Here is a 9,034-nt window from a genome sequence, read left to right on the forward strand (position 1 = left end):
ATTTCTTTGTGGGGCCGCACAGCCCTCCATGTGCTCGCCAGAGGTAGCCTGACTGCCAATAGGTACCTAGATGAGATCCTCAGACCCCTTGTGAGACCATATGCTGGCACATGCACATTTGTGGCCTGCTTGAGGTCTGACCAGTACGACGCCCTCTCACTCCACGGTAAGCCCGGGGAGTTGGCTCAGGTATCCAACCCGGCTTCGCCACACTCCCCTTTATCCCCCCCCCCCCAAGAAATTTTTGGGTGAGCCTCTCGGGTTTCCAGCCACTCTGCCTTGCAAGCGCCTCATAATGCCGCCTCTCCGCTTTTGATGCCTCCAGCTCCGCTTTGGGACGACGACACTCCTCTGGCTCTGCCCAGGGTCCTTCTCCGTCCAGAATCTCCTCCCATGTCCATTCCTCCTTGTACTGCTGCTGCTGTTGCTGCTGCCCGTTGCCACACTGCTTGGTCCGGGTTTGGTGGGTGTTTCTGTAACGGTTTTCTTCCAGGGGTGAAGGAGAGGACCAAAGTGCAAAGTGCCAAAACATCAGCCAGGAAGCATAGGAACTGAGAAGTGGTCTGTGGTCACCACCTGCAGAATCACTCCTTTTTTGGGGGTGTCTTGCTAATTGCCTATAATTTCCACCTTTTGTCTATTCCATTTGCACAACAGCATGTGAAATTTATTTTCAATCAGTGTTGCTTCCTAAGTGGACAGTTTGATTTCACAGAAGTGTGGTTGACTTGTGTAACGGTTTTCTTCCAGGGGTGAAGGAGAGGACCAAAGTGCAGCGCGGCTAGTGTTAAACATGTTTAATAAAGAAACAGCAAAACACTACAAACAACAATACAAAATAACAAATGTGCAAAAACCGACACAGACCTATCTGGTGCAGACAATCACAGAGACAGGAAACAAACACCCACAAAATCCCAACACAAAACAAGCCTCCTATATATGATTCTCAATCAGAGACAACGACTACCATCTGCCTCTGATTGAGAACCCACACTAGGCTGACATAGAAACAGACAAACTAGACACACAACATAGAATTCCCACCCAGCTCACGTCCTGACCAACTAAACACATACAAAACAACAGAAAACAGGTCAGGAACGTGACAACTTGGAGTTACATTGTGTTGTTTAAGTGTTCCCTTTATTTTTTGAGCAGTGTATATGCATATTATTAGTAGATTTGGATAGAAAACACTCTGAAGTTTCTAAAACTGTTTGTATGATGTCTGTGAGTATAACATAACTTATATGGCAGGCAAAAACCTGAGAAAAAATCCAAGCAGGAAGTGGGAAATCTGAGGTTTGTAGTTTTTCAACTCATCGCCTATCGAATATACAGTGGGACATTAGTCATGTTGCACTTCCTAAGGCTTCCACTAGGTGTCAACAGTCTTTAGAACCTTGTTTGATGCCTCTACTGTGAAGGAGGGGGGAATGAGAGCTCTTTGAGTCAGGGGTCTGGCAAAGTGGCATGAGCTGTTCACGTGAGAGTTAGACCTGCGTTCCATCGCATTTCTACAGACAAAAAAATTCTCCAGTTGGAACATTATTGAAGATTTATGTTAAAAACATCATAAAGATTGATTCTATACTTCGTTTGACATGTTTCTACAAACTGTAATATGACTTTTCGTCTGAACTTTCGCATGGACTTGTCCGCGCGTCGTGAGTTTGGATTGTGTACTGAACGCACTAACAAAAAGGAGGTATTTGGACATAAATGATGGACTTTATGGAACAAATCAAACATTTATTGTGGAACTGGGATTCCTGGGAGTGCATTCTGATGAAGATCCTCAAAGGTAAGTGAATATTTATAATGCTATTCTGGCATCTGTTGACTCCACAACATGGCGGATATCTTTATGGCCTGTTTGGGCTCTGAGCGCCTTACTCAGATTATAGCATGGTGTGCTTTTTCCCTAAAGTTTTTTTAAAATCTGACACAGCGGTTGCATTAAGGAGAGGTTTATCTAAAGTCCCATGTATAATACTTGTGTCTTTTATCAATGTTTATTATGAGTATTTCTGTAAATTGATGTGGCTCTCTGCAAAATCACCGGATGTTTTGGAGGCAAAACATTACTTAACATAACGCGCCAAAGTAAACTGAGATTTTTGGATATAAATATGAACTTTATCGAACAAACATACATGTATTGTGTAACATTAAGTCCTATGAGTGTCATCTGATGAAGATCATCAAAGGTTAGTGATTCATTTTATCTCTATTTCTGCTTTTTGTGACTCCTCTCTTTGGCTGGAAAAATGGCTGTGTTTTTCTGTGAATAGGTGCTGACCTAACATAATGAGATGTTGTGCTTTCGTTGTAAAGCCTTTTTGAAATCAGACACTGTGGTGGGATTAACAACAAGTTTATCTTTAAAATGGTGTAAAATACTTGTATGTCTGAGGAATTTTAATTCTGAGATTTCTGTTGTTTTGAATTTGGCGCCCTGCACTTTCACTGGCTGTTGTCATATTGATCCCGTTAACGGGATCCCAGCCATAAGAAGTTTTAAAATATAATCAAGTTGATCAGAATGTTGTAAATGACTATTGCAGCTGGAAACGGCAGATTTTTTATGGGAATATCTACATAGGCGTACAGAGGCCCATTATCAGCAACCATAACTCCTGTGTTCCAATGGCACGTTGTGTTAGCTAATCCAGATGTATCATTTTAAAAGGCTAATTGATCATTAGATAACCCTTTTGCAATTACACTTGAAGTTTACGTACACTTAGACTGGAGTCATTAAAACTCGTTTTTAAACCACTCCACAAATTTCTTGCTAACAAACTATAGTTTTGGCAAGTCGGTTAGGACATCTACTTTGTGCATGATACAAGTAATTTTTCCAACAATTGTTTACAGACAGATTATTTCACTTGTAATTCACTGTATCACAATTCCAGTGGGTCAGAAGTTTACATACACTAAGTTGACTGAACCTGTAAACACCTTGAAAAATTCCAGAAAATGATGTCATGGCTTTAGAAGCTTCTGAGAGGCTAATTGACATCATTTGAGTCAATTGGAGGTGTACCTGTGGATTTATTTCAAGGCCTACCTTCAAACTCAGTGCATCTTTGCATGACATCATGGGAAAATCAGAAGAAATCAGCCAAGACTTCAGAAAAAAAATTGTAGACTTCCACAAGTCTGGTTCATCCTTGGGAGCAATTATCAAATGGCCCTTGGAAGTACACAAAGAGCTAATATTAATAATATGCATGTCAATCTCTCCTGGCTCAAAGTCTGACTTTGAGACTGACTTCATCACTACTTGTATTTATGAGAGGTATTGACATGTTGAATGCACTGAGCTGTCTATCTAAACTACTGGCACACAGCTCGGACACCCATGCATACCCCACAAGACATGCCACAAGAGGTCTCTTCACACTCCCCAAGTCCAGAATAGACTATGGGAGGTGCACAGTACTACATAGAGCCATGACTACATGGAACTCTATTCCACATCAAGTAACTGATGCAAGTGGTAAAATTAGATTTTAAAAACAGATTAAAAAAACACGTTATGGAACAGCGGTGACTATGAAGCAACACAAACATAGGCACAGACACATGCATACACACACACACACACACACACACACACACACACACACACACACACACACACACACACACACACACACACACACACACACACACACACACACACACACACACACACATACGATAGCATACACACTATACACACACATACACATGGATTTAGTACTGTAGATATGTGGTAATGGTGGAGTTGGTTGCCTGAGGGCACACAGTGTGTTGTGAAATCTGTGAATGTGTCACAACTTCTGCCGAAGTCGTTGCCTCTCCTTGTTCGGGCGGTGTTCGGCGGTCGACGTCACCGGTCTTCTAGCCATCATCGATCCATTTTTCATTTTCCATTGGTTTTGTCTTGTCTTCCCACACACCTGTTTTCAATCCCATCCATTACCTCTTGTGTATTTAACCCTCTGTTTCCCCTCATGTCTTTGTCAGAGATTGTTTCTTGTTAGTATTGTTTTTTAATGTGTATAGGTGCGCGACGGGTCTTCGTACCCCTATTTGTTTGTTCGTTTCTTATTAGTGTTATGGAGCATGTATTTGGACTTTCATTAAAAGACTCCATTTTACACTCCGTTTGACTCTCCTGCGCCTGACTTCCGTGCCACCTATACACACGACTCTGACAGAATGTATTGTAATGTTTTTAAAATTGTATAAACTGCCTTAGTTATGCTGGAACCCAGGAAGAGTAGCTGCTGCCTTGGCATAATAAATACAAATACAAAACTCATCCCAAAACCATCTCATTTGTGTTGAGGTTAGGTGATTGTGGAGGCCAGGTCATCTGATGCAGCACCCCATCACTCTCCTTCTTAGTCAAATAGCCCTTACACAGCCTGGAAGTATGTTGGATCATTGTCCTGTTGAAAAACAAATGATAGTCCCACCAAGCGCACACCAGATGGGATGGCGTATCGCTGCAGAATGCTCTGGTAGCCATGCTGGTTAAGTGTGCCTTGAATTCGAAATAAATCACAGACAGTGTCACCAGCAAAGGACCCCCACACCATCACACCTCCTCTTCCATGCTTAACGGTGGGAACCACACATGCGGAGATCATCTGTTCACCTACTCTAACGTCTCACAAAGATACAGTGGTTGGAACCAAAAATCAAAAATTTGGACTCATCAGACTAAAGGACAGACTTCCACCTGTCTAATGTCCATTGCTCATGGCTCTTGTCTTTGGCCCAAGCAAGTCTCTTCTTATTATTGGTGTCCTTCAGTAGTGGTTTCTTTGCAGCAATTCAACAATGAAGGCCTGATTCCTATGAACAGTTCATGTTGAGATGTGTCTGTGACTTGAACTCTGAAGCATTGATTTGGGCTGCAGTTTCTGAGGCTGGTAACTCTACTGAACTTATCCTCTGCAGCAGAGGTAACTCTGGGTCTTGCTTTCCTGTGGCGGTCCTCATGAGAACCAGTTTCATCATAGCGCTTGATGGTTTTTGAGACTCCACTTGAAGAAACTTTTTGTCGGATTGACTGACGTTTATGTCTTAAAGTAATGATGGACTGTTGTTTTTCTTTGCTTATTTGAGCTGTTCTTGCCATAATATGGACGTGGTCTTTTACCAAATAGGGCTATCGTCTAAGGCACTACATCTCAGTGCTAGAGGCGTCACTACAGACCCTGATTCGATTCCAGACTGCATCACACCCGGCCGTGATTGGGAGTCCCATATGGCGGCGCACAATTGACCCAAGGTCATCCGGGTTTGTCACGCCCTGACCATAGAGAGCTTTTATTCTCTATGTTGGTTAGGTCAGGGTGTGATTTAGGGTGGGTCATCTAGGTGTTTATATGTCAATGTTGGCCTGTTATGGTTCCCAATCAGAGGCAGCTGTTTATCGTTGTCTCTGATTGGGGATCATATTTAGGCAGCCATTTCCCCTTTGTGCTTTGTGGGATCTTGTGTTTGTGTAGCTGCCTGTGAACAGCCCAGAACGTCACGTTTCGTTTGTTGAGTTTCAATTTATAAAAATATGTGGAACTCTATGCACGCTGCGCCTTGGTCCATTCATTATGACGAACGTGACAGGGTTAGGGTTTGGCCGGGGTAGGCCATCGTTGTAAATAAGACTTTGTTCTTAACTGACTTGCCTAGTTAAATAAAGGTTAAATAATTCTTTTTAAATACCTTGTCACAAAACAACTGATTGGCTCAGACACTTGAATGAGTAGGTGTCCAAACTTTTAACTGGTATTGTGTATGCATGTAAATATAATGCTCCTACCCAGAAGCAAGCAACTTAATGTAAATTAAAACACATAATGGTACAACTTCTGTAAATACTATTTACCTGCCTTTGAAAAAGGATTTATGGTTTATTTCCCTGGCTTCAAAGGTGTAATGTAAATTAAATGTTGTTCAAAATAATATAATGTATAATGTTAATCTACTCATAAGCAAGCAGCGTTAAGTAAAATGAAACACAGTAGGGTAAACCTTTTCATTACAATCAATGGGAAAATACACGTCAATGTAGAATAAATGTTACAGCACCTGTAAGTGTAATTACACTGTACTTTTAATGCAATCACATATTTCACAGGATATATTCTAATGTCAGTTATTACAATGCTGTTTAAAGAATAGTATCGTAACTACAATGCTCCTACACAGGAACAAGCAACTTAATGTAAAGTGAATTTCCCATGTAATTACTATGTAGTTACTATACTACAACTTAGGCAGACACCCAAGACAGTACTTGTAGTTGTGATCAATGGGAATCCATCTCAATCGAGGAAAAATGTTGTTACAGCAACTTTAAGTGTAATTACTATGTACTTTCAATACTATTAAGCATTCTGCAGGGTATTTCAACATTTGTTATTACTATGTAATTTTAAAGAAAAGTATCATAACTACAATGTTTCCACACAGGAACAAGCAAATAAATGTAAAGTGAAACACACTTTATTTACTCATGTAATCAATATGTAGTTACTACGTTACAACGCGTTTTTGATTATAGTAGGTGAAGTTTGGTAAAACACTTTCTTGAGGCTTGGTGCATAGCCTGTTGATCGAACAACGACCCCCAAAAACACAGAAAGCAACAAAACATGCTTATAACCCTGTCAGAAGAATGAAACACATTAATTTGCCGTAGGATCGTAGTTCCAAAGACATCGCATTGGTTGATATAAATGAAAAGGTTAGATTCTGTTGTTTACAGCAAAATTGAGCTTGCAGGGCGTACGTGCATTTAAAGGGCCGGTATTGACCGCTTTTTAAATTGACGCAGCAAAGTTCCGGGTACTCCCGGCTCCTTCTGGCAAGTATTTGGCATGTTTTTACAAATGCAACCCCACTTGAAATTAGTGACGGTTGGATGTTTATATGTATTATTTTATAAAAATGACTAACTATTTGGAACTGAGTGTCCTTTTTGAGGCTCTGTGCAACAAACAACTCATCTGTAAGTATTCTATTCACATTGAATGGAAATGGAAAGGTCTCAGTTGCAACTCGGATAGTTCATCACAGTAGGCTCTTTTTTGAAAGATAACACTGACCTTACTTATGTGACAAACAATGTCTGATCTTACAGCTTGGAATGGTCTTGACAAGACATTTCCTCTAGGGGGTGCATACTACGAGTGAAAATCCTACAGTTGATATACTAATCAGATGTCTTTGAAGAGTTGAGAGAGTACTCCTGTCTTATTTTCTTTACCCAACCAGTACATCCACTCAATAAAACGGAGATGCTTCTTTAAACTTTTTTGGGGTCCGATTGCCCCTTAGCCTCCAGACCTGCCCATTTATTGTCTGCCACACTCTTTCAATGTGACGTGTACTACATCCTGTGTGAGGATCCACTAAATTGTCGGTGTGGTTGAACGTCCAGTGATTGTAACCCAGCCTGTTCAGAAACCTGACATACGATTTCCAGCAGCCATTCAGAATGGTGGAACCTCTTCGCACATGTTGTCAGATGAAAGGGATTAAAGTTTCCTGTGGACGGGTTTCCACCATTTTAAGAACGGTTGTGTTTGACCTCCAACATCCCAAACCTGTCTTCTCCACGTTGACCCCATCATTCCACGATTGCACTGAAAGATAGGAACAAGTGCATATTGTTATTTTGTGACAGGGAGTTAGTTGGCCAGTGGTTAGTCATGCCTTGAAATAGCGGGGATCAGTAAATCCATGGGAACTAGCATAATGTCACATATGACATAAGCTAAGGTCTGATGGGTGAAGTTGTATAATGTTGAAAGACCCGAAACATGATCCTAGGAAACATCACTGATGATGTGTCCAAGAGCACAAATCAGATTTATTTATAAAGCCCTTCTTACATCAGCTGATGTCACAAAGTGCTGTACAGAAACCCAGCCTAAAACCCCAAACAGCAAGCAATGCAGGTGTAGAAGCACAGTGGCTAGGAAACCTCCCTAGAAAGGCCAGAACCTAGGAAGAAACCTCGAGAAGAACCAGGCTATGAGGGGTGTCCAGTCCTCTTCTGGCTGTGCCGGGTGGAGATTATAACAGAACATGGCCAAGATGTTCAAATGTTCATAGATGACCAGCAGGGTCAAATAATAATAATCACAGTGGTTGTCGAGGGTGCAACAGGTCAGCACCTCAGGAGTAAATGTCAGTTGGCTTTTCATAGCAGATCATTCAGAGTATCTCTACTGCTCCTGCTGTCTCTAGAGAGTTGAAAACAGCAGGCCTGGGACAGGTAGCACGTCCGGTGAACAGGTCAGGGTTCCATAGCCGCAGGCAGAACAGTTGAACCTGGAGCAGCAGCACGGCCAGGTGGACAGCAAGGAGTCATCAGGCCAGGTAGTCCTGAGGCATGGTCCTAGGGCTCAGTTCCTCCCAGAGAGAGAAAGAAAGAAAGAGAGAAAGAGAGAAAGGGAGAAAGAAAGAGAAAAAGAGAGAAAGAGAGAAAGAGAGAAAGAGAGAGAGAATTAGAGAGAGCATACTTAAATTCACACAGGACACCGGATAAGACAGGAGAAATACTCCAGATATAACAGACTGACCCTAGCCCCCGGACACATAAACTACTGCAGCATAAATACTGGATGCTGAGACAGGAGGGGTCGGGAGACACTGTGGCCCCATCCGATGATACCCCCGGACAGGGCCAAACAGGAAGGATATAACCCCACCCACTTTGCCAAAGCACAGCCCCCACACCACTAGAGGGATATCTTCAACCACCAACTTACCTTACTGACACAAGGCCGAGTACAGCCCACAAAGATCTCCGCCACGGCACAACCCAAGGGGGGGCGCCAACCCAGACAGGAAGATCACGTCAGTGACTCAACCAACTCAAGTGACGCACCCCTCCTAGGGACGGCATGGAAGAGCACCAGTAAGCCAGTGACTCAGCCCCTGTAATAGGGTTAGAGGCAGAGAATCCCAGTGGAGAGAGGGAAACTGGCCAGGCAGAGACAGCAAGGGTGGTTCG

Source organism: Salvelinus fontinalis, chromosome 23 (genome assembly GCF_029448725.1).
Source record: "Salvelinus fontinalis isolate EN_2023a chromosome 23, ASM2944872v1, whole genome shotgun sequence".
NCBI classification, from domain to species: domain Eukaryota; kingdom Metazoa; phylum Chordata; class Actinopteri; order Salmoniformes; family Salmonidae; genus Salvelinus; species Salvelinus fontinalis.